The following is a 23483-nucleotide window of genomic DNA, read 5'->3' as shown; positions in this document are numbered from 1 at the left end:
TTGCACTTATGCTTGGGAATAACAGGCAGTCCAGAGTCGGAGGACCTCGGCTTGTGGGCAGGAGATTAGTGGGTCAGCAAGTTGAGGAGGTACTCCGGACCTGTGTGATGACGGGCAATGTAAGTGAGCAGGAGAGTTTTGAAAGTAATCCTGAACTTTACAGGTAGCCAGTGTTGTGATGTGATCACGTTTTTACATCCGGTAAGGTTCCTGGCAGCAGCATTCTGAACTAGCTGCAGTCTGTTTATGGTGTGTGGCGAGTGTCCACCATATAGAGAGTTGCAGTAATCGAGTTGAGAGTAGATAAATGCATGACAAAGTATCTCCGCATCCAGGAGGGAAAGGTGGGGACAGACTTTGGAGATGTTTCAAAGATGGTAGAAGGAAGATTTGACCACAGAGGAGATGTGGGCATCAAAGGAAAGGTTGCTGTCAAGAAGTACACCAAGGCTTCATACTGTGGGGGAAGGCAGCAGGAGACAGTTTCCGAAGTTGAGGACAGCAATCCTGAGATTGTTAAGTTGAGTTTTAGATCCTACTAGAAGGAGTTCAGATTTGCTGGTATTCAGCTGAAGAAAACGGGCAGACCTCCAGGCCTCGATGTCTTGAATGCAAGCCGAGAGTCGGACCATGGCAGAGGGGCTTCCAGGGTTGAGTTTTAAGTAGAGCTGGGTGTCGTCAGCATAGGAGTGAAACATGAGGCTGTGTTGGCGGATCAGGTGACCCAAGGGAAGTATGTAGATATTGAAGAAAAGGGGCCCATGAACAAATCCTTGGGGGACACCACAAGTGACTGGGTGTGCGACACTATTGCATCCAAGGCCACATGGCAGTAGTTGATTTCAACACTAAGCTGGAAACATCAGCAATGGAGAGAGGATAGAAGGAAGAGAGGGCAGGAGGAGCAACCGGAGGAGAGAGAAGGTGGTTAAGTAGTTCACTAAGTTTGTGGCGGGAGAGTGTAGAATAATATATAGAGTGTCATATATATATATATATATATATATATAAAATATAGTATATATAATATAGATTATATCATCAAAAAGTAATTCATGCACCGGGTGCTTACCATAAAGGAATAAACAATTAGAGCGATTGTCTCCGATTCAGCTGTTTGTAGTATCCCCTTGTCCCCAGTAACAGAAATCGTTATGGCAGCACACTCCTATAGATCCTTTAAATTACAAACAGTTCAATAAAGGTGAAATACTCTGTATCCCATTAAAAGTAATATTTATTATATCCATCTGTTTTTTTAGCATAAAACAAGCAACACATTTTGACACTTCAGTGTCTTCATCAGATTACAGATTTAGTAAATGTTGATTGTAAGTAACAACTAAGGGTACTGTATTAGACACAGGTTTTACTTTGTATTCCAACAATTTTTCTCTTGGTATCCAGGTGGAACATTCCATTTCTCTGTCAATCTGTTTTGGAGAATATCCTTGTTGGGTGACAGTATCATGAAGTCTGCAGAGATGTTAGTTTCTGTCAATAGTTTCAGAGCATGCTTAGTTGTTATGTACAATCCATCCCTACAACCTCTCTGCAAAATCATCCGAGAATTACAGCCAATTTTAGCACCCTCTCCAATATTTTCTTGGAAACACTTCTCCTATCCTACAGACAACCACCTAACCTGTCCCAGCTTATCATCCGGAGCAAACTACTGACCTAAACAATGCACACAATGGAACTAAACCCTGCAATACCAACAGATGCAAAAGCTGTCCCCATATTTCTATGCAGGATACCATGCTCACAGCACAAGGGAAACTGGAGATAAAAGGACAAGTGTTATCAACATGATTAAATGTAGCAAATGCTCCGATGGTACTTACATAGAAGAAACCAAACAACATCTTCGGACAAGGATGAATCTACACAGACACACCATCAGCAACAAAATTACCAGCACTCCTACTGGCACCTATTTCAACATGCCTAACCATTCTCTGCATGATCTGATGGTTCTTGTTCTAAAGGACAATTTCAAAAACACACAAGACAGGAGAACTTGGAAACTTACATTTATAATATTCCTGGATTTTCCAAAAACAAAGGACTCAATAGGGATACTGTTTTTTTTTTCTTTTTTTTATCTCATTACAATTTATAATACTTGTGTATATATATATTGCATTTAAGTGTATATATGTGTGTGTGTGTGTGTGTCTCTCTCTCTCTCTCTCTCTCTCTCTCTCTCTCTCTCTCTCTCTCTCTATGTATATATATATATATATATATATATATATATATATATATATATATATATATATATATATATATATTTATTCTTTGTTATTGTCATTATTTATTATGCAGTCACTTGTTCTTTTTTCAGCACAGCCTTTTCCTTGCATTAGAATTATAGTGATTCAAAATGGGTTCTTTTGTTGAAGTTCTGATGCCACCTTTGAATGCAAACATTAATCTCTCTTACCCGTCTTTCATCTGAAGAGACCTTTGAAGTCTTGAAAGCTTGTTGTTAATTATTGTTAAGTTAGTCCAATGAAAGGTATTACATCTCCTTCTCTTTGTCTATCATCTCTGGACTAATACGGCTACCATTTCATATAGCAACCATTATCTCAAATGTCTTGTATAATATTATTGATGTTAACTTTTTTTCAGAATATTGTTCTGGTCTGTTCTTTGCTTTTAACACATTTATAATTTTTTGTATATATACATCTTTCATTTCCTTATATGTTATTATAGGGTTATCAATCCGATTAATGATGTTGTGTTCCCTTATTATGAATTTGTATTACTTTTGACGTCTGTTTGCCCATCAGCTTATGTTTACATTTTTCAGACTTGAATTGAATGATAAAAAATACATGGATTCATTATTTTGTCTTTTTGTGATGGGGTGCTACCGCCCCTCTGTGTATTTTGTGTGTTGTGTTGTGTGTGGTGTGTTAATGTTGGTGTATATCTATTGGTGCACAGGATATAATTGGGTTATGTAGCACAAGTGTTGTAATATGTATTTAGGCATGGGGATTGCACAATCACTTCACGTGTAGATAAAATATGTATTAGTATGTGAGCACAGGAAGTGCACAAATTAGTTCACATGCTGGGATTCAAGTGAATAATTAATTAGTAATTGAATCCTGGCACAGCTGCATATATATATAGGTGTACGTTTCACTCACTCTGGGTTGTGTGTTTGGGAGTGAAGACCGGGAGAGAGGAGAGAGGAGAAAATAATTAAAAACTAGAAAAGCAAGGTATTGCTACGTGTCCTGGAGCACCAGCACGATGTTTGTTTAGTGTTCATCCACTGTGTGTTTGTCTTTTTGTTTGGCCACGTTTTGTTTGTTCAGTCAGTGTTTGTTCTGTTTTGTTCAGCCTTTTAATTTTCTGTTTTGCTAATAAATCAGTGCAACAGCGCAATACAAGTCACTCACCACTCTGTATGTGACCACTTGACTTGGGGTGTTGTCTACAATGATAGAACTGGCCATTTTTCCTTGCCATAATTTTGTGGCTGGTTTAAAAGTTTTTAACCAGCCAAGTTTACTCAAGACTCAAAGTTCAGCCAAATTTGTTCCCAGCTACCCTCACTGTAAATTTAAAAACAATTTACGAGAGAAGGAGGTGGTTGTCATGGAAACCACTTACATGATACAAGCTCAGACTTTCAGCATTCCTTATTCAGACGTTGCTAATGATAATTGAAAGGTATGGATTCAAAATATTGGGTATGGGTATAGTTCCTCCTGCAAAATACCACAGAAACCACTATAAAATTGCCATTTGTCTTCTCACGCACTGCATGCAGGCTTTTCAGCTCAACATATTGTTAGGGTGTGTTGGCTGATTTTGGTTTGTTTCCTTCTTTAACTACAAAAAGGTCCATTCATATACTCTAATAATGGACTGGGAAAGAAGCATCCTAAGCATGAATTCGACATGAACATGTAAAACCACAACCGATGCAGGCTAGTTTCTTGATAGCTTTGATACTAAACTTAATTTGCACACTTTTGCATATAGATTTACATATTCTGCAAGCCAACACAGGCACTGTGTTTCTTTTTTCGGCCCGGTAAGACTGCTATATAATGATCTGTTTTTAGATATGGAGCTTTCACTTCAAGATAAACAGAAGACTCATGGATGCCATATCCAAATAAAATAAATTTGTTGTTCAGCATATGTTCCAACAAGTCTCATCGGCCCCTTGTAAAAAGTTACTTATTTTAAATCCCTGAGAATCCCAGACAAACTATCACTTACCAGAAACCAACACAAAATATAGAAGATTTCCTTGTAGGTTGGTTTCAAGCTGGTTGAAATAACAGCCTGGTTGCTTTAATTACAACTAATGGACCCTGAAGACTAGGCTGAAAACAGCAGGCTCAACATGCTGATCTGATTGATTTATCAGTGTTAGGTATGGGAACAAAACAGACACACATCCACAACACTGCCAGGTTATTGTGTGCGTGTCTTTTACTGGCTTGGAATTCATCTTTGTTATGGAGCCAGAATTCTCATGACAACTTATACAAATGTTGGAAGGGAGCTTGAAGGGAATCTTTCTTGAAATTGCCAAAAGGCTTTTTATTTCCACCTGCTTATTCCACTTTCCGCTGGCCGGTATTTAACAATGCAAGTGGAAAAGTTGGATAGCACCACATGACAGTTGCTAGATTAATACATACATTTGTCCTTTCCACATCTTTAAGGGAAGCAGTGTATTTCCCTTTAAAACATGGTTTAAATGGAACTTAAACTGCTGAGCAGTACTTTTAAAAAATAAAAAAAAATAAGAGTGCCTTTCCCTAGAAAAGCAACTTGGCAAGCTAACATAAACAAAGTTTTCACTACTCATAAATCAATTCACCGCTACATGAGGCAGGATAAACCAAATTTATAATACTCCATTAGAATCAACCCACAATTTTAAATAGAATATTACAGTGAACTCAGATTACGAAGGGTTCTTCACAGTACTGCCCATGTAATTTTTAGGCTTTTCCAAATCGTATTAAAATGCCATTTTGTCATGCTAAACTTCTGTTTTCTTTGTTTTCTTCTCATGCAGATTAGGAAACAAATGGCTGAAAAACATGAAGTCGTCAGCTTTCTCAATTCATGGTCTGCCATTTTAAACCCTAAGAAGCTCTGTCGCTCTGCTGTATTGATATTTCCTTACAGCGAATTTGTGTGCTGTGATACCCAGGGCCTGGCATCGCTACTGCTACACATATAAGCTGGTCAACTTATGTATCCACATTGCATACAATCTAAAGCGGAATGGGGAGTTACTGGCATGTGAAAAGGAACCGGTGGAGTGGAGGAAGGAAGGAAGGTAAGCCAAGAACACTGACCTCATATAATTCTCAAAATCACAATTCCCAGTTCGTTTACGGACAAAATTCTTTATAGATGCGTGCTTTGCATGAATTAAATCATTAATTACACTGTTGTCTATTGTGTGGACCCAATGTTCTATTTGACAGTATATTTTAACCCTGACATCTCTAGTGTCTTTTAAAGATGATGATGATTCTGATGATGGGGATTTCAAGAAGCAGGTACAGAAGAAAGCATCAATTACATAAAGGCATAGAGTGTGCCTGAGGAACTTTAATTGGGTCTATTTTAATGATACCGCCACACTGCTGGAAAGCCTTATAGCGAGCCTCATCCCACTGTATCATATTTGATCATATTTAATAGGGACTCTTTTAACGGTAAATAGCTATCTGGAAATAATTGAGTTTGTTAAATGAACTTGGAGGTGAGCGGAGTCATGTGATTGACTTATTATGATACATGCTGTTATATTCCTCTATTGTTTTTAGGTACGTCTGGTCCTAATGAACTAGTGCTTTACCCAAGGTACCTTTAACTCACTCAGAAAGCCATTCAACTGTTTTCTAGCATTTCTGTGTAACAAGACAGCACACAGGATTCTCTTGCGTCATTTATGAACGGGAAATGGAAAATCTCCAGAACTCGTCCCTTCATTCCTTTCTCAGATGCTCATGTTTGTCCGCCACTGAAAAGGGTTTTCTGTCTACCTTCCAATAAGATTACGAGTTCAGCGAGTGGCTGACTCATAATTTACCACAAAGCATAGTCTGGAGCTGAGTTTGTAATTACTCTGTTGTCTGATCTTCATTTCCCCCTTTTAACAGCAGCCACAATAATATACCGCTTTTTTTTTATTGTTACTGGTTGCTAACTCTGCCCATATTGCATCTGATATCATCTCTACTTCCGAGCAGGAACCCTGGGGCTTTATGCTATGGGTGCAATTCTCCAAAAAAAATAAAAATAAAAATAAAAATAAAAACATGGCTTTTCAGTGGTCAGAATGTATATAAATGCTTTTAGGAATACACCTTAACAATTACCAAGAAATTGTTATGTAGTTATGACTTGTATTAAGTAAACCGAGAGATGCATTTACTTAAATTAGGTCATAATATGCTGTAATATAATATAATATAACAAAATACTGGGTTAATAGACACAACGTATAGGCCTAGCTATATTAATAAAATGTATACTTATAGCGTCTTTTAAAAAGTACCAAATAACAAAATAAGAACAACTTTGATAACTGATGTTTATTTTATTTTGCATTTTATGCAATTCTAGCATTAAATAGTGCCACACATTTAACATTTACTTTAGTTTTCATACTTTTTAAAAGATACCGAAAGGATAGAAGGGCCGTAATTACAAAGTATTCCTATAGGAAGAAAAAAAAAAAAGCAAAATTACATGGGACCGCTTGATTTATCTTTACCTCAAAGTACCTGTTTCCCCAACACAGTCTGTGGTGAAACACTGCTGCCATTACACACATAAACATGGCAAACTGAGACGCTGTATTTCTCTTCCCTAGCTTCCCTGAAGAACTCATTCATCCCATGTCAAGCTAAAGCTGGGGACATGACATCTTCCTTTGGGATTCTAGTTACCAGTGTCCCTGTACTAACTCTTTTTCTTCTTCTACCCCCAGTCTCTTTTCACAGGAGGTCCTTTACTCTGCACTAGTGGACGCAAACTGAATAGCATGACAACACCCCCTGATAGTGCTCTATAAAAAAAGAAAATCCATGGCAACAGCAACAAGGAAGCAAAACAAACACCACAGCAGTGTATTACAACAGTACGAGAATACAGACAAGCATTAAACAACCAAAAGGTAAGAAAAAAGGATAGAATAAGAATATAAACCAGTTGTCAGAGAACTCACAGACTAGATGGTTAAAAACACTATAAAATACTAAAAACCCTGCCTCTCAGTAATATCCCCTATCCCACAAAGAACAAATGGTAAATTAATGAAATGCTTCTTTTTAAGGAATTCAGTAATATCATATTGGCACCCAAAATATTTCTGTTTATTGAATCCCATTCCCCTTTTTAACTATTAACAGCTGAGACCCTAAGAAATCAAGTGTTACATTTTAGATAACAGTAATAACCAATGAAAACATTATTGAGGGTCACAAGAGCATATACATGGTTTTTGTACTTGAGTTTCAATGTATGGTGCCACCACTAAAATGAATTCTAGATCCCAGCAACATAAAACCTACTGTATTTGATTTATAATGAAAATCCCAACATACAATTTCATAGATACAGGATATAGGTTAATCAGAAACAAAATGCACCTTTCAAATCTTCTGTGACCCAATAGCGGCAATGCACAGCAGAACTTGTGAATAAAGTTCCACTGTCATTATTTTACCAACATTAAGGCTCAATGTTAAATTCCATTTCCAATCTCTTTGTGTTGGTATAGTACGTGAATGGGGTACAAGATTAATTTGCTAACCCTCCACAGCTAGTTTAGGAATGACATTCATCATAGATGCCTAACTTCCTACAGATGTTTTTGATTGCATTGGAGATTTCTGATGAAATGGTGACTTTATACACATTGTATAAATACTTACGCGACTATGAGGACCATCTGTATGTGATTGCACTGGTTATTTGTTTTTTGGACGATATTCAAAAAAGTACATTGGTGGAAAAAATATTCGTCTTGCACCTTCCTTGTAATCATGTTTTGACATGGAATTGGAATTGTCTTAATATTACATTTAATAATGCACGCGCAAATTACTTTATTAGAATAATAGGCTGTGTGGTCCAGTGGTTAAAGAAAATGACTTGTAACCAGGAGGTCCCCTGGTTCAAATTCCAGCTCAGCTACTGACTCGTTGTGTGACCCTGAGAAAGATACTTAATCACCTTGTGCTCCATTTCTGCAGCTGATGCATAGTTCACACACAATAGTCTCTGTAAGTTGCCTTGGATAAAGACACCTGCTAAACAAACAAATAATAATACCACACCAAACTTGCAATACACAGCCCTTCTACATCTGACAAGAGCTACTGCACAGTGAGAAAGCAAGCAAAGCTTTTTTATCCTGTCCATTTTACCCTCAATTGGAAGGTTGGCAGACCAGAGGTTTGCAAGCTAGGCTATGTTTTGCAACATATTATCAAGTAATCAGTCCTCACCACATTCTGTTACTAAAACCCCTTAATTCCGGTTAAAGCATGTAGTTTTAGGTATAATTAAAAACTTTTGAACGTTGTTTATTCTAAATGAGATTCCTGCAAAGATTTTGTTCCCATCAAATGCTGTATTTTTCTGCATCTCCAGATATTTTGAATTCCTTTTCCTCAGCCACACATTCAGAAATAGGGTCCAATTGTGCATCTAATTGCCGCAGTAACAGTTTGGTTAGAGAGAACCATATTTTGGTTAACATTTTTCAGTGTCTTACTCCTATCACTCTTGCAAACACCCGCCCCAAACAATATACTGTACAATACAAAATGCATTACATAGGATCATAAGAGGATAAATGTTAGCATTCCATTGGTATTGTGTCAGTATTGAATTGATGAACCCTGGAGTCTATTTTAATTGTCTCTTTCATATCTTGTACAACCTGCTTTCATGCTTCTTTCTGCTGTTTTATGTTGTAATTGGATTTAGAAATATTAATAAGGATGTCAAGAAATCCCAACTGATTGAATACACCAATGGGATCATTATAGGGTTAGGGGGCTATATAGATCAGATGCTGTTTAGATAATAGAGGCCAAGTAATGTAGTACATTATTTTTTCTCTTTATAAAGACAGTTTGGTACTGTCTGCACCACCAGCCATGGGACCACAATTATAGAGGCCTGGCTTCCTTTATATTATGGAAAGGATCTGAAAAACAGGGACACTGAAAAAAACAAACAGATGTAGTTAATAGAGTAGCATCAAATTAAAGACAGAGTTTCTGTTTGAGATCAACAGTTGGAGCTGAATGCAATGCAACACATATTAACACAAAACTGTGATAAATTCATTTGTGTTGCAGTACTTATTTTGTAATTTTACATATATTTAAAAAAAAAAATGTATTAAATATTGTAATTACTGTGGTTAAAATGCAAAAATGTTAAATAAATATATATATTTTTTTAAACTGCAGTTCATTCTACGAAGGGACTAATTTGCTTAAACAACAGTGATTATGCCATCAGTATATTAAAACTGTACTTTAAATAGAAAAACTGGGCTTTTGAAATCTTCTTCTCAGAGTGACGTTGATACAGAATGCTACCTACTATCTTACTTATTACCAGATTATAATAGGGTGACTTTTAACACTTTTAAAACTTTTGACTTTTAACACTCAGTCTGAGATTTGAAGTATTGCTTAACTTTTTTTTTATAACAATGTTCCTTCCAAAGGTCATGGCCAGATATCAACGTTAATAATTGTTTTCAATTTTAAAAGTTGGGTTGAGGTGTGACATGATCAGATTTAAAAAGTCAGAAGTGAACCTAATTTTTGGAGACTCCTTATACTGACCTATAGCTATAACTCCCCAAAAGGAAGCAGGGGAGGGTCTGTATGCACTTATATTAGTGGAGGGTATTGCATAATACAGAAATCCTGCTCCAGTGTTTCCCTATTTGCTGTGAGTAAACTTGAAGCTACAGCAAGAGTCACACAATGACAAGAGATTGTTACGAGATATTTTGCATGTTTGGGTAAAATTGGAATAATCTATAACCCATATGTAATGTCAATCTGAATAATTGTGGCTGAAATTATTCTATGAATAATGATAAATGAATACTTAGGAACCTCAAAAATGTAACCTGTTTACCTGTCATTCATTCTTATTTTTTGAAACTGCATTAGAATCTGATTGTACTGTAAACACAGTTAGTTATAAACTTGTTTAACAGAAGAATCTTTTGTAAGGCATAGTGCAGATACTGTAACAGAGTGTCTATGTACAGCAATGGCTGCAATATTATTTTTCCATATAAGAAACTCACACTATTTAATTGCATGAACCTCAATACATTGCAATAAAGTTTCTGGAAGGGACTAAAGAAAAAACAACGTAATCACAGGTCCATGACACAAAATGACGTTTGCCAGGACTCGTATTTGATAGTGCAGCTATAATACTGATCAACGTTTATGTTTTTTAACTGAAATTTGAATTGATTTAATATAATATATATATATATATATATATATATATATATATATATATATATATATATATATATATATATATATATCAGTGTATTCTTGTATTCTTTTCCCTACACAGGGTTACCACATTGCTTGAATTCACACTGACAGGATTTACCTCCCTACTTCCTACTGTGATGATTGTATATCACAATGTTTCAAGACATCACTCAGAATGCAATCTAAATACATTTGCATGGAAAAGTGATTAGATTTTAGTTTTTTTTTTTAACCATTGCATAAGGAAACAAAGGAAAATGACATCCCTTTGTTTTGGAATGCATGACGGCATTCTTCACAAGGACAATATATATCAATGTACATGGGCTTTTCACAGAAACAGATTGTTTGCTTGATTCTTTTCTTTAATACTTGATACTAAAAAAAACCTGTTAATAAGAAACTTGATACGAAGGTTCCTTTAAACAATCTATATGTATTTTTGAATATGATATGGGATCGGTTTACGTCATCTGGTTGCAAAAACCATACCTTAGGCAACTCTCAGTGTTCCCTTCAACTGCAAAGACAAAGCAATGAAATCACACTTTGTTAAGTACAGCAGACACTTAAAGGAATTCCCTTCAAAACATAAACAAACCTAAATATGGCAAAACTATTTGCAAGCCAATGGACTAAATAAAGACTTGTTATGACAAACACCTCTAGTTGGATTTTGTCATTTATATATTAACGGCAAAGCAGTAAATAATATAGCTATAGGATAGCATGCTTTGGTGTATGGGTACCAGATTGACTACCTCTGTTGGTTCACTTCTACTAGAGGATATTCCCTCATACACAGATGCTTGTGGTCCCATAGACCTATAGTTTAATACAAGAGCCTTGAAACAGGTAATCAGCAATCCACAAAAATTTATTTTAAAACAAGTTATGAAATGTGATAGGATTCATTGCATCTGTAGAAATGCCATTACAACCCAAGAATTCACTTTTGCATATTGTGTTACCATGAACAAGCCATATTATCTAGTGAAGTGAAATATTGAGAATGAAGCTGCAACAGCCTTGAGCATTGTGCTGTGCTCTCTCTGATGGGCTTATCATTGTGTCTTCAGTAAAGTGTTGCCCTGAATAAAATATGAAAAGCCCAGTTATAATTGCAGTGGCACTCTACAGTATAAAAGCTGCCCAAAGCAAGTGCTTGATGGATGTGTTGAATTGTGATTTGGTAATTGTCCATACATTAGAAAAATAGAAGTTTTAAAAGCTTAAACTCATTTTGTTGCTATGGATGATTTGATTCAGGAATCAATCAACCAACAGATGTTTTATTTTGGGAATTTCAGTGGCCACACGCAGATTCAAACTGATATTTTAAAGAGTGTTTTTCATTCCTTCAGACTAAGTTAATAAATTCCTCTTTTGTGTCTGTTATCTAGAATTGTTATCTATTTATTTATTTATTTATTGCATTTATATAGAGCTTTTTATACAAAAGTATCGCAAAGCAATACACAGTACATAGCAGAAAAAAGAACACATCACAATATATTTGTATAGCATGTCACACATACAACTGCTATAATCAGACCATTTAAATAACAGTATACACATAATACAAAAGCAGCAATTTTAAAGTTACATTAAAACCCACAAAGCCATTTTATAAATGTGTGTAATATGTTTACTTTTTCTGGTTTTAGTCAGAATTCAACGGCAGTATTCTGAACAAGCTACAAGTGGGACACCACATGTTTTGTGCCACCAAAAAAAAGTGCATTACAATAATCAATTCTAGATGAAACAAAGACATGCATTAGTCTCTCGGCATCAGATTCAGAAATAATTGGTGTAAGTTTGGCTATATTTATCAAATGGTAAACAGAGTTTACTGGTAACTAAGTGCTACAAAATTATAGGGTGAAACCTGGACAGATGGTAAAAATTTTTGTCTCACAGTTGGGCTGACATAATTCCCCAAATAATTGAGATTAAAATTTATAGTATATGCATTAGATGCAAAGTATTTTGTGAATGTTTAAATCTGGTCAAATGGGGAGGATTTTTTTTTAAATTTGGTTTATTTGATACAGAATGACTTAGCATTAACATTATACAGTAGGTTCCATATTTTGGAATTTGATTTCATCTACTATAGAGAAGACTTTGGTAGTTTAATATATAGCATATGCTTAATTAAATGTCTTACATCTATTATGTACAGAATACTAAACACATATTATGTGACCGTTGTGAATGTGTTTTGATCACTAGTCAATTTGTCAATAAAACACATGGAATTTAGAAGCTTTTATCCGAAGCAACTTACAGAGACTAGGGGGTGAATTATGCATCCTCAATAACTGCTGCTGCTGCAGAGTCACTTACAATAGGAACTTGGTTTTACATCTCATCTGAAGGACAGAGCACAAGCAGGTTAAGTGACTTGCTCAAGGTCACACACACACAGTGAGTCAGTGGTTAAACTAGGATTGAGATATTATCAATATTATTATATATGGACAAATAAACACTAGTCTGAATTAAATGCAAGTTTATGGCACTGCCATAGCTATACCTTATAATGGCTATGGCGCTGCCATAACATTGATTTATTCCAGGCCACTCTAAAATGAATGCCTGACTTTCAAAGGGATTTGTCTCAGTGTTAAGTAGATGGTGATGAGACAGCTCTGAAGTACCCTGTGAGTTTGCTCTAGCCCACTTTCCTAACTGTGGCACACAAATGATGCATGATGGGGATGCTTCACTTTAAGAGAGCCAAGAAGCGGAAGGGGTTTTTCTCTACATCTGCTATAAATTTGCATTTAGAAATTAGAGAAACTAAGCTGTACATAGCAATTCGGCTAAAGACTGCACGCTCAGCCTAAAAAAAATGTTTTTCATAACCTTCCAAGAAAGAGTGGAACACCCAAGGCAGTCTGACCGGACTGAGATTAACTTTTGTACCACTCTCATATTCTGTTATCTGAAAATGCAGGGATTGTATTTTTGAGCTAACTGAATAAGCATATTATATATCATAGCTACATACAATTATTAATTTTATATTTGGAAAGTGTTTCCAGCTCCTGAAAAGTAGTTAGTCTGTTACTGTTAAAAGCATTGCTCTATCTACTTGTATAAAAGCTTATTCACTTGTTAAAGTCAAAGTCAAAGTCACTAATTAAGTTACACCAAAAAACATTTCATTTGCCACCAAAAATGTATCAGCACATATATATTAGGGTTGCCACCTGATCTGTTTTATCCAGGACTGTAATGGCTTAGATGTACAGTTTGTGTCCCCTGCTTCATTATTCTATTACTGGACACAAAGAATATCTGCACAAGGGCTGCCCTCAAGCACCAGCTTTGCAGTAGTTTCAGTGATAACGTTCAAGTGTCCTGTGGACAGTTTAATGTATCATATTTAATTTTCTAAAAGAAGGCAAGAGTTGCTTAGCCTTTCTGCCTTTCAGTATGATTACGTCAATGTATTAAATTAGAACCAATAAGTTATGTATGTTTCCTTTACCTGTTGCCCTGTTGTTTGTTGGCAGTCCATTCAGTGGAACAATGTAGCACTTAGTTACCAGGTAAACTCTATCATTCTTTCATATTTGGATGACAATATTATTCATGTTACAAAGTTTCCCTTTGATATCTTAAAGCTGATTAGACTGAAAAAATAAAGTTACAACTTGGCTATGTGGTCTAATCTAAACAGTTGAAGGTCTTAATGCTGTCACCATAAACAAGTAGCTAACCCTGCACTATCTCTGGCTTTTTCTGTTGCATTTTGTATTGCATTTAGTTTAATGGGGTCAATAAATCACACAGGCTGAGGTAAAATACCAGCAGGATTAAAATATTTAAAAAGCATAACAAATTGTAATAAAATAAACACACATTTTGACATGTATGGTAGAAATTGGGCTTTAAATAATTTTAACATATCCTTTTACCTTATTTTAAAAAGTATGGCGCGTGTTGGTTAAACGTCACACAACGCCAATCCCTCACATTGTCAATTACGAGTAAGCCACTGCCTTTTAAAAAGTCTATTTAACTATAAATCATCCATCAAATTTCATAAGAATTTTGCTAAATTATTTGTGAGTCCATTTCCTAAAGCTTAACTTCCAAATCACCCAGACGTCACATTCAGTCTTCCATTACACTTTTAACAATTGCTTCTGTCCACGTTTCCCACGTTCACTTGTCCATCTTAGCAGGTAGAACCTACATGGAGTTAATTTTCTCACAACGTATCTTGAGAGGCGAGATTGCATTTTCGCTGGAGTCATATGGGAAGAAAAATGTTAAATTAAACAAATATGTGTATATTTTTGAAGTCAACAGACTAATATCGGCTCCATTAATTTATATCACTAGGATATAGCAGTACCATCAATTTTTAAAGATACTGCTTTTGTTAGCAACTGTTTAAACTTTAGGATTAAACATGTTTATAATTTAGCATTTTGGGAATGTTTGTCACCAATCAGAAAAGCCATCATAAGATGCAATAAATTATTAGCATTTGTGTATAATACTGTACATGGAAAACATTGTGAAAGAATTATGAATATTAAATAAATAAGCTTCCACTCTACACTTACTGCTCTGTTAACACTAAGGCTAACATATACTTAGCATGCATATTTTTGATAGTGGTTAACTATGTAGGCAAAATTCTAAAAGTTAGTAAGTAATAACAGAACATCTGACCTCCACAGAAAACAATGGAAGAACAGTGTCTGCTTGTTGTATTTGGATAACTAGTAGTGAATAATTCATTATAGGTATGTCAGTTGGATTGCAATTGATTATTTTGTGCACCAGTAGTTGGCATTGATCAGGAAATATTTGACCACAAATGGGTGATGTTGATATAAGATGTTGCTACAATTCTACCATCATAGGAATGAGTGGTGAACCTCATCTTCTATTTGACAACCCTTGAACCACTGTGGTCCTTTTGAATGCTTTTGTAGGGTTTCTTCACTTGCATGCACATTGCTTAGGAAGGGGAAAAGCACAATTCATGGACATTTTAATATTGTCTGAATAGTTTTTTTTTTTAACATTTTAGTTTTGGTAAACATATTGTGCTGCAAAATCATAAAAGACAAATCACAAACCTGGCAATAAAGCAAAGTGAATTATGATTTTAACTTTCTTTAATTATCAGCTGCTTTAGTTAGGAAACCACAAATTCGCTTGTTGTAGACCTAACAGACCACATATACCAACCAGTCCTACATGTAAACGCCCTGTCAAACTGACTCATAGTAAAGCAGATGGGATGACTCTATCCAAGGCGATGTAGGCCTGACTGGAGCGCGGTATCATTTCCTTTGATTATGAGCCATCATTGGGAGATTAGGATGGTCTTCTTTTCATATGAGAAAATTGAGCAACAAACAAATGCTTGTTGTATGTTGTTTTGCATTCCTTTGGGATGGTGTCAATTAAAAAAGGAAATCTGAAACATACTAAACTGAAACACACAAAATTCAATGTCCATTAATTATTTCATACAAGGATGGGATGTTGTCCCCGTGAAGCCGTCTCTCTTATACTGACAAATTGAAATTAGAATACCAGGAGTGATTGCATTTAAAAACTGCATGCTTAAAGGATAAGATTCTTTAAAAGGGAATTTTGCCTATAGATGAAGACCAAGAATGACATTGACTAGCTGTAACCTCTAGTTAATTACCAGAGGGTATATTTGCTTAGTTTTTCAATGTGCATCAAATCCATAGACGCGCTTGCATCTTTGTTCATTTTAAAGTCTTTTTGCTTCTATTTTTAACATTAGTCTTCAGTATGTTGTGTGACTTTACAGATATTTTTTTATAATAACTCTCTTTTCTATACCCCCCAGGTTGTTTAGCTCTCAGACTGACCACCGGACCACCCCAGGAACCGTACAGCTACGTTAAATGGTTGTTCTTTATTATTATGTCCAACAACAAAAATCAATACATTCTGTAACAACATCCGTCCGTCCCCAAGGAAATGTCAACAACAAGAATGTCTACCCCCTCTTTCCCAGAGATTCTATAATATCCACAAAGTAAGTATTCAGGTAAGTAAACCGTATAGTTCAGTCCCACTGAAGAATTTCAAAATGTCCTACACTGTTTAGGTAGATTAATTATGTCCACAATACCATTAGTGTAAACTGACCTTCAATGGCCACAAAGTGTCTAGCTCCTCAATGGACAAAAAGCAATCTTCTCCAAAGTGGTCTTCACCATAATGCAGGCACTTTAAGTCCAGCTAGCTCCTTGCCAATGCTTTGCATCCAGTTGCTATGCCCGCCTCCAGGGGGTGTTTCCTCCCTCCATGACATTGATCCTGGAGAAACAATGAAAACAACCCTCCCCTCCCTGTCTCACTCTCTGAGCGGGGCTAATTCACACACCCTGCATTCAGCCACTCCCTACAAAACTATTAGTCTTTTGACCCAGCCACTGATACTTAACTCTAGTAGGTGACAGCCTCACTTATCAGAGTGTCCGCAGGTAATACAGCAATCTGTCTTCTCTGCAGTCCTTGTGGAGCAAAGGGAGAGAGAGGGGAAAGCCCTTTTCTGTGACGTGGTCTTCACTGCATTTAGCTGTGCTATTTTGTTTCCGTCTGCTTCTCTTCAATGTATTTATTGCTTAGGCTCCAGCGCTGCTTCTCTTCCTACCATGTCCAATGTGCCCCCCCCCCCCCCCCCCCCCCCCCCAGGTCTCTCTGTTCATTTTGTTCCAGTTCTATAGAGGCACTATTCAAGTGGCACTGATGACTTGCACCTGACTATAACTCCGAATTGCTTGTGACCATGCCTGTGGTAAAATAATTAAAAGGATAAAACACATGCATAAAACTCCTTATTGGCGTCTCCCTTTGGGTATTATAAATAATTAAAATGCACAGTGTAAAAAATGCAATGATTAGTGCAACTAAAACAGTGTACAATAAAACCACCAGTGAATAAAACAATTAAAACTTTGGTCATTTATGACACTAACCTGTAACATTTACACTTGCACACTTATTTGTGTGACGTTAAGTTTGCTGTCATTACCCAAAGGTAGTGATGGAATAAGCTTCCTCTTCCATTGAAACCTGCCCACCTTCACATCCCTCATAGACACTTGTAGACAGTCACAGTCCAAACCAGGCTTGGGCATGGACTACTGTTAGAAAAGTCATGGCTTCTTCTATGTTTTGCATGGTCACCTTCAGTGCCTGTGTTCTGATCTTGCGGGTAATAAGCGGTCACTGGCAGTCACATGGTTGTTCATCATGCTTACCCTGTAATTTGTGTCATATTCTGAAGAGCTTTTTTGTCGATCGACAGTGACATCCACTCACTGGCAGTAAAAATGATAAGATACAGAACTAGGGAAACAGACTTTACATTTGTAATGAAGCAACTGCTAATGTAATTGCTTCCACTGGGGGAAACAAACTGAAATGGCACTTTAACGGAAATAGTGCACCCTGGCCAACTCTAATTGCAATTAAGTGAGATTCTAAGAATTCACTAAAATAGCTATACATTAAAAGAAAAACAAACCTATTCTTAGAGTTGTATTGACCTTGGCAGAATGCGAAGTTCAAGCATTGAGCTGTTATTACTAAGAAAGTGATTCACCAATCCCAACTTAATCTTTCTCAGTACTGATTAACATTGTTTGGGACTTGGGGGCTCTCCATTCACCGCAGGTCGTTAACAACCATGTGGTGAAGGGGGTATAGAGCAGCCCTTGCCAAAACATTACTCAAAATTTCCCGACCACCTCTTTGCGGGGTGTGAACTTTAAATGGGGAGTTACATTCAAGAACCTCCCCCCTCCCCAACATATATTAGCAGCAACATCAATCGCAAGCTTTGGGAAACATCAATTAAAAGCGTATTCAATTTCACTACTGCTTTCACTGCCTCCTGTCATTGTAGTTAAACCTTTCGTTTCTAACAAGTTTGCTTAAAGGTATAATAATAATAATAATAATAATAATAATAATAATAATAATAATGCTGTGGGAGATAGCGTCTGTGGGTGATGACAACAACGTACACAAACTGGACAACCAAACAGAAAAATGCTATTGAAATCCTTCTGCTCGTTGCGAGCCGTCCCGTCTTTGCAAAATACTTTTTTTTTTTTTTTTACTGAAGATGGTTTAGCAGTAAATACTGTAGACTGCAACCTTTTAGAATTTGGTTTAATTGCTACTGAGGTTATGCTGAAAAGCACTGAATTTAACGAAAAAGGCAAAAAGGCTCTTTGTAGAACTGTGCGCTTCATTCAAAGTTATTTGTGGTACACGCCCAAATGTTAGTGGATCATTATACAATTTCTTTATGAACGAATTAGAAAAATCTGGCAAAAGAAGAATATTGTTGGCAAGCATATCTGTATAAACCTGGACAACATTCCTGCTTCATATTTGAAAATCAATAGCCAGCACTTGTGCTGCACGCAAGACCCCACACGTTGCCTGCTACATAGCCCACCAGGAACTTGATGCTTATAATTTAGCATCAATTCAGAAACAGATCCCTCTCCTCTAACCTCTGTGGTATGGAGGCCTACATTTTTTTTAAAAAAAAATCCTACAGTGAATAGTCTAAAGAAGAGAGGGAGAGAGAGCTGGCTCTTAACTGAAAGAGGAAATATCTATTTTATGACTCATCCTGTGACCTTTCATTTGAATGTTTAATATACCCTGTGGCTGTTTACCATACTTGGAGTTTGGTCTTGTTGTTTTTTTTTTTTTTATTTTATTATTATTATTTTTTTAAACTTTCCAAACAAGGACCAAAGGTTGTGTAAATCAAGCATCCCATCATAAACACCTGCCTTGATGATCATTTTATTAGATTTTGTGTCGCAAGCAGTGGATCAACATGGGCTGATAAACTAAGTATTGCTATGTTCCTCTTGAAAACTGACTTTTTTTTTTATCTACAGCCACACAAAGGAAGACACAGTATATTAAAATTTTTAGTCTGTCTATCCAACATACAGGGCCAGATGTATTTATTTTTGGTCCCTATACAAACATGCACTACTGTGCCCTACTTGATTTTTTTTTAATTAAATTTTCTTAACAGATAAAATACATAAAAATGGCCTTGTTTTACCTTTTTCTACTTTCTCAATATAAAACATTTTTTGATAGCCTTTATCTTTTCTGTGGCACAAAAAGCAGGTGCTTACTATATTTTTCTATAGGTTAATACAGACCTTGCCTTCAAACAGGAGACCACAAACTAAGTATGAATGCCATTGTCGCTAGGGCTGCAACGATTATTATCATATCGTAATACAGGTTTGTAGCATGATACCCTCCTCGGTCCCGAGACCAGAATTCTTGAGAGAAAACAAAGTGTTATTTTTAAACATGTCTATTGCTTCATGATAAACCCCAAAATACATCAATAATATAATTCTGATGGAGGGGTCGTATACAGTACCTTGAAAATGTATTCAGACCCCTGACCAATTCTCTCATATTACTGAATTACAAGTGGTACACTGAAATTTTGTTCTGTTTGATATTTTATTTTTAAACACTGAAACTCAGAATCAATTATTGTAAGGTGACATTGGTTTTATGTTGGGAAATATTTTTAAGAAAAATAAAAAACTGAAATATCTTGCTTGCATAAGTATTCAACCCCCACACATTAATATTTGGTAGAGCCACCTTTCGCTGCAATAACAGCTTTAAGTCTTTTGGGGTAAGTATGTACCAGCTTTGCACACAGTGTCGGAGTGATTATGGCCCATTCTTCTTGGCAGATTTGCTCCACGTTGTTCAGGACGCTTGTGGACCGCAATTTTCAAATAGTGCCACAGATTCTCAATGGGATTGAGATCAGGACTTTGACTGGGCCACTATATTTGTTCTCGAGCCACTCCAATGTTGCTTTGGCCTTGTGCTTGGGATCATTGTCCTGCTGAATGGTGAATTTCCTCCCAAGCTTCAGTTTTTTAGTGGACTGAAGCAGATTCTCTTGCACTATTTTTCTGTATTTTGCTCCATCCATTCTTCCTTCAATTGTAACAAGATGCCCAGTCCCTGCTGATGAGAAGCATCCTCACAGCATGATGCTGCCACCACCATACTTCACTGTAGGGATGGTGTGTCTTGAGGCATGGGCAGTGTTAGGTTAGCACCACACATAGCGCTTTGAGTTTTGGCCAAATAGCTCTATCTTGGTCTCATCTGCCCACAAAACCTTTTCCCACATAGCAGCTGGGTCACTCTCATGCTTTCTGGCAAACTCCTGACGTGCTTTCAGATGGTACTTTTTGAGTAATGGCTTCGTTCTTGTCACCCTCCCATACAGACACAAACACTTGGATATTATTTTGTACCCTTTCCCTAATCTATGCATTTGTATTACTTTATCTCTAACTTCTGTAGAATGCTTTTTGGTCTTCATTTTCCTTCAGATTCACAGCCTTACCAATGATCCTTCAACAGTGGGGTTTTTATCCAGAAAATGTGATAGCAATTTTAATGGTTCACAGGTGGAGGCTAATGGTAAGGTAATTGTGTCCTCGTTAGGGCAATTTCTTTCATCGGTGCAAACTAGAAGCTTCCACAGCACAGGGGTTGAATACTTATGCAAGCAAGATATTTCAGTTTTTTATTTTTCTTAAAAATATTTCCCAACATAAAACCAATGTCACCTTACAATAACTGATACTGGGTTTCAGTGTTTAATAATAAAATATGAAACAGAATGAAATTTCAATGTACCATTTATAATTCGGTAATATGAGAGAATTGGTCAGGGGTCTGAATACTTTTGCAAGCCAGTGTGTGTGTGTTGTGTGTGTGTGTGTGTGTGTGTGTGTGTGTGTGTGTGTGTGTGTGTGTGTATATATATATATATATATATATATATAAATTTTCTGTGACAAGTATCACATCACTAGACATTAAATATACAAATCTAAAACTAAATACAAAGGAAGATGCTCTACAATAAAATAATCAGATAAAGTTTCAGAACCACTGTTTTATTGTACTTATTTGGTAGTAAATGGGATTTGGGGGGATCAGGCATAGTGGCAATACATTTACATTTTTCTGATTGTAAACTCTTGCAGAAAAAACCTCATTGCTTCCACTAGAAAGTCACAATACACCAACAAGCATAGGCACAGCTGAAATTTCATTCCTGTATTACAACAAATAGCAACATTTGAGAGTAATATGTTCCAATACATAAAAATAAATAATACATTATAAAAATCACACACACACACATACTGTTTTGTTTCTTAGCCTATCTATGGAAACCATAGAAACAATTTCTGTTAATCTGTAAGCAAAGGAAGACATTGCATTCTGTGCACTTGATCCTGGATTTTTTGGTGCAGCCTCGTTTTCTGCACCTTTGGAAATTGATGGTAGGATCCCCGACCTGTCTTTTTCAGCATCTTGTCAGTGGCAAGTTGATGTCGTTGGGGCAGTCGGTTTGTCATGATGTTCCCAGTTGCATGTATTCCCTTTTCTCTGAGCTGATCAAGTAAAGGGATGCTAGTAAAAAAATAGCGGTCAAAGTACAGATGTGTACCTGCAGGACGGGTTTCAGAGAGCTTCATTACTACGTCATATCCAAATTATTAACAAAATGCAAATTGTTTCTCAATTTAAAGTGCCTGTCCCTTTGAATCTGGGTGACAGCTGGAATTTTGACAATTGGCTGGTAGCACAACTGAACTCTTGGTACGCGCAAACATCCCATCACAATGTGGGAGCCAACTAATTGCCTGATTTCAGATGGGGTTGTTTTGAGCTCTGTTGTTGTCGCTCTTTGTAAGCCCCAAATATTTGTTTGCTCGCTGACCAACTGCCAGAAATCATCATCATAATACTGTGTGAAGTAATTTATAGGGGTCCACACAACTCTGGTCTCATCAGGAGTATATTGTGCAGTACATGGTACATCTACTGGCTGGAATTGTTTTTGTTTGAACAGGAGTTCACGTGCTGCCTTAGTTGGTCCAGGTCCCTCATCAGCCTGAAAAATATTATGGATGATTACTGAAACATAACAGTAAATACAACTTACATTACGTAACTGTCCTTTCAACTCTAATAATATTTTAACAACTGAATTTCTAAAGTGACTTGCATGAGAACCGCATAATTAAAAATATATACCAAATCTGAATCCCTGTCACTTTCTGCTTGATATTCTTCATCCTCACTACACTCAGCGTCACTGTCATCTAACAGCTGTAGAACCTCGTCTGCACTCATTCCTGAATAAACATTTCATAAAAAAATAAATCAATATGTAACTTAGCAAATAAATTCTGTACTTTACGCGCGTCACATCTACACCATTCTAACAGGTTTTAAATCCTTAATTCCAAATGTCCAGATTACTGGACTGCATTTGTTTCGTCGAAAAAAAATATAACTAAATACCAACATCGAGACATTATTTACATTCCTGTAACACCAGCAGTCGCTTATAAAAAGATTAATGTATGAATGTAAAAAAAATATTAAAGGTAATGTTTTTAAAAAAAAAACTTACTCGTTCTGCATTGTCTCTTAGCCTATTTATGGAAATCATAGAAACAATTTATGTTAATCTGTAAACAAAGGAAGAATGGCGCATAACAGCGCTTCACTGCTGTCAAGCTCCATTTCCGCCTTCTTTTGATTGATGTAATGCAAACGTCTTCCGGCAGACAGCGCACCAATAGAAAGCCTAGGTGTCCAGCTATTTGCACTTACAAACCTGGTTGCCGTACTGCTGATCTGTACAATGCAAATCTCAAACGAGAAATGTCCCGTATACTGCACGGTTGGAACGAGGAGGATGCAAGACCAAAAGCACGACATAGCTCACTGTATTTCATCCCGGTTCTTGAATGAAGTGTAAGGGTGTGTTATAGTTACATCTCCCCA

At 36.4% G+C, this 23483-nt stretch overlaps 1 long non-coding RNA gene across 2 annotated transcripts in view; it reads left to right on the top strand.

The window, feature by feature from the left end:
* Window positions 1-23483, top strand: part of LOC121296725 — a 42381-nt gene that overhangs the window by 9914 nt on the left and 8984 nt on the right. Inside the window, exons 2-4 of one of the 2 annotated variants that reach the window (XR_005947084.1) lie at window positions 5069-5335; window positions 7001-7186; window positions 16423-16614. This is a non-coding gene — a long non-coding RNA (uncharacterized LOC121296725). Of the gene's footprint in view, window positions 1-5068; window positions 5336-7000; window positions 7187-16422; window positions 16627-23483 lie in introns of both variants that reach the window. The other variant, XR_005947083.1, reaches the window with a different exon arrangement.

The sequence above is a fragment of the Polyodon spathula genome, chromosome 21 (genome assembly GCF_017654505.1).
Source record: "Polyodon spathula isolate WHYD16114869_AA chromosome 21, ASM1765450v1, whole genome shotgun sequence".
Lineage (NCBI taxonomy): Eukaryota > Metazoa > Chordata > Actinopteri > Acipenseriformes > Polyodontidae > Polyodon > Polyodon spathula.
This window is presented reverse-complemented; position numbering and strand designations above follow the sequence as displayed.